The following is a 4669-nucleotide window of genomic DNA, read 5'->3' on the forward strand; positions in this document are numbered from 1 at the left end:
ATTTTTTAATATATATTTTACTATATTAAAGCCAATACTATTGGATTTGAATGAGATCAGCTGAGGTGAAGTTGACATCTTTAAGTATTGTGTTTTGACATGGAAGGATAGATGTTTAGCATTTACCTAAGTGGCTTATTTTGTATGCAAACATCTAACTTTTAACTGAATCTGTATGGTAAATTAATTAACTTTTGAAAACCCTATGCCATGACACAATCATCGTAGAATATGATCCCTCTCTAAGTATTAGGAAATTTAACATAATTTCTTTCAAATCTTTTCTTCAGGTATAGTTTTCTCCAGATTACCTTGTTCAACCAATGAAATCAAACCTAGAAGATAAAATTTTATGTTGTGCAGTGCTGCTGTGGATTTCAATTTTTTTGTATAGGATAAGCAAGAAAGAATTAAACTTTCCTGTATTTTGCATGAAAATAGGTAAAGCGCAAGAAATATGCCCATGACATTACAGGTTTTTTTCAAAGTTCAAAATCTAAGCCTAGAATTGTCTCTGGCATGTCTTCCAAAGCTCTCATGACAGATGCAGGCCACTGCATGTGAAGCATGTCTAACAGATGTTATGATTTTATATATGTCTAGTATTATGTATATTATGATTACACATATTTAATTGGACTTAAGTGGAGTGAAATAGGAAGTATAAGAATCATTTCAAATATGAAAATAAAAAAAAGTACATCAACATTGTATTTAACAAAAATAGAAAAATGATGACATCAGGCATCCTGCCTTTTTCTACCCCCGGAAACTGTGTGCGGGTATTTATTTTCACTGAGTATATCCTAGTGGTGAAGAATGCTATGTAAAATATTTGTTATGAGATCTTGGGCAATCCACTGCCTCGGTTTGTTCACCTTTAAAAAGAAGACGGTCACGGTGCCTATCTCATAAAGCTTGTTCATGAGCTTAAATGAGTTAGTGTATGTAAAACTCTCAGAACAGTTCCTTACATACAGTAAACACTCAATAAATGTTAGTTATTATTACTGTTACAGGGGTCCACTGCTTTCATGATGTATGAAAACAAGGGACATGAAGGTAGTACATTGAATAAGAGCAATAAATTCCCTGAGACAGAAATCTTTGCTTCTATCTCTTTATTTTCTGCTCTGGAACTAACTTTGTGTACATTAACTCTTTAAACTTCAATTTTCTACATTTGTAAAATAGGATTAATTACCTTCGTCGTTGGGATGTTAAGAAGATCAAATGAGTCAATGCACTAAAGTACTTAGGACATTGTAAGAATGATGCAATTTATCCTTGTAAACTAAAAACATAAAACTAGACTTAATATTCATAAATGGTTAATATTTATACTAATATTTATGTCAAACAACATGTAAAAACAAATAATAACCACAACTTCTCATAAGTGTTATAAAATAAAATGATAGAATGCAGGGAAAGAGAATACAGCATGGGAAAGCAGAGAAAGCATCCTCTTGAATTAAATCATATTTAAACTGGGTAGGAAAAAGTGAAGAAGTGGAGGAGTGTTCAATAGAGAGGTTTTAGAATTTTTGAATGAGGGCTGATGCTTGATGGTTAGGTGGCATACAAGTTGTGATTGGACACGTAATGATGGCCAGTTCACATTAGTCATCATACTCCATACTAGGCACTGTGGATTTTCATTCAAGTGGTTTGGGATGCTAGTGATTGTAAGTAATAGAATCATAAGAGGAAGCAGCAAGGCCAAATGGGACACAACAACTTTGGTCTAGGAAAGAAGCAAAGATGGTGGCTTGAACTAGAGAGGTCGCAGTGGAAATGGATAGAATTCAGTACATACAATTGCAGTACAATCGGGTAATGAGTTAACTGCATGAAAATATTCCCTTCTCATTTCTGTAGCTGGGACCTAATTAAGAACTTTAAAGATTATAAGCACTGAAAAAAAATCGTATAGAGTTACTTCCCAACATGCGATTCAAATTAAAATCAAATCTATAAAGAAGGTATAAGACAGTTTTTAAAATTCTGATTTGCCCCTTGCAGGAAAACCAAATCGTTCATTCATCAGTCTACACATAAAGGTTGATTAAGACTTAGGCACCATATGGCACTAGAGACCCTCCCCTAGTGGGTGCTTCAGGAAGCACAAAGTTTAGGTAGAAGAGATGCAAATAAACATGTAGTTATGATGCCATGTGGCAATCCTACAGGAGGAAAACAAGAACTACCACTTCATAGAGCATCAGCACCAGAACTAGCTGTGATTTATTGAAGAAGTTTATACATCACAAAGTGAAAATCAAGACGAAACATCATAGTGAAGGGTGAGCTGGGTTTAGCCAAGGGGAAAATATAAGTCCAGGCATAGGGAAAGCTTTTAAAATGTACAAAGGAAAAGAAGAAACTATACTTTTGAAAATCAACTGGCTCCCTGTAGCTGAATTCATTAATAGAATATCTGTAAATATACACAAAATAAAAATAAATCCCTGTTTTCTTCTAATTAACTCTATGATGATTCAGAACACATCATTTTCCATAGAGCTAAATTAACTGAAGGTTTAACTGTGTGTAAATAACATATAAGATTAAAAATATTTTGGGCTTAACCTATTTAGAAATAAACACTTCCTAGGAGTCCAGTAGGTGTATCCTCATAAAACTACAAAGCTTTGCAGACTCAATTAATCCTAAAGTGTATTTTTTAGTACCAAAGTCATGTGGCATGTTTTGAAAATGACGTAACATCGACTCATTATAAAATAGGTTCCACTAAAAACAAATTGACTTTTAACAGAAAATGGTATGAGTACTCATTACTTTTATGTTGCAAGCCTTAGTCCTGAAATTTAATATGTACCTTTCATTATAAATATCCTTCCTCCATTATATTTGCAAGGAAATGATTGATCTATAAGATTAAGTAGTTAATATACTTTTTGATGATACACATTTTCCAGGGTTATATGGTTTCCCCTAAGATTCTGAAGGACATTTCAGAAAATAGTTCTGGGGTTTTAAAATACAGGTTGAAGTTGACTTATTCATAAACCACAACAATTTTTTTATCATAATTATTTCCATATTGAAAATTCCAGTGTGCTTCTAAGCTTCCACTCTAGTATATATATATATTTTTGGATACTCACCCAAGCCTATTATATTCCAACCCATACCCAGTTTATTCCTTTGCACAACAATGAAATTACCATGATGTCAATAAAAGTCCTTCTAAAGTTTCCAGAAAGAAAATAGGTCAAGGTACATTATGGTAATCTTGGCAGTGATTTGTTGGTTTAAATATTTCCGTATTTTTTTTAAAGCCATGTTTTTGGTTCCTTTAGTTAGTATTGGCCATAACTCAAATTTTTAAATAAATCAATGATAATTAAAGTTGGTCATTGATTGAAATCATTCAAGGAACTTTAAAAAATATAAATTCCTAAGAAATTACCCTTGGAGATTCTGAAGGAGTGTGTGTAACTGAAAAATCTACATTTTTTAACAAGCACCAAAAGTGATTTGGATAATCAGATGGAAGTAGGTAAATTATATTCTATTCTTTCTTCTGTTTTTGTTTCTCTATGTAGTAGAAGATTCCATTACCTAAGTTTGTATTCTATTCATTCTGGGTGTGAGGGAGGTTTAATACATTTCCCAGAGGTCAGGGGACTGAGGTAACAAAGGAGTGGCTGCTGGGGTCTATATTATGTTTGTTTTGCTCTTCTTGGCCTCTTCATTGGTCAACCTTTGCACCTGAGTCTGATTAACCTGGCCCCTGAGTCTGTGGCCTCTTATCTCTGAGGCCAGTCAAGTACTCATCAATCCTCCATGATGATTCATCTCATACCATTTCTGACTGACTTTAAGTAACTCCCTGGGGTTTGGCTAGGACTCGCAAACAAATCCCTGCTTGGATGGTTGACTCTGCAGTAACAGAACCAAGGTCAGAGAGACTGGAATATAGTGAGGGGGAGGGAGAAGGGAAATAGATGAATTCCAGTAGTTTCTTATGGCTGGTATAAAAAATTGCCACAGATTTAGTGGCTTAAAACAGCACAAGTTTATTATCTTTCTGTTCTGGAGTTCAGAAAACCTAAATGAGCTTCATTGAATTAAAGTCAGGTGTTAGCAGGGCTGCATCCCTTCAGGAGGCTCTCAGGGACAATTCATTTCCTGGCCTTTTCCAGCTTCTAGAGATACCCACATCCCTTGTCTCTTAAACCCACCATCTTCAAAGCCAGCAATGGCCAGTTGGGTCTTTTTCAAATCACATCACTTTGACACTGATTCTTCTGTCTGCTTCTTTCACTCTTAAGACCCTGTGATTACATTAGGCCCATCAAGATAATCCAGGATAATTTCCCTGTTTTAAAGTCAGCTGCTACTTTAACTCTTCATTGCCACATAATGGAACATATTCAAATCTTCTGGGAATTAGAATGCAGATCTCTTTGAGAAACCACTAGTCTGCCTATAAAAGTTTCCCAAACATTATGTGGAACTTTAGGTTCACTTAAATAAAATCCCCAAAGATGTTTAATTAGAAGAAACTCTGCTCTTTAGATCCATGACATCTAAAATGTTTGGTAATTTTTCAAAAATCAATTAGAGCCATGCCACACTGTATCTCCTAATTTATACTCCAACATTAAATAATTAGACTTTTTTATTTTTAAGCTTTTTT

The sequence above is a fragment of the Leptonychotes weddellii genome, chromosome 5, assembly GCF_054177405.1.
Source record: "Leptonychotes weddellii isolate Sample4059 chromosome 5, ASM5417740v2, whole genome shotgun sequence".
NCBI lineage: Eukaryota > Metazoa > Chordata > Mammalia > Carnivora > Phocidae > Leptonychotes > Leptonychotes weddellii.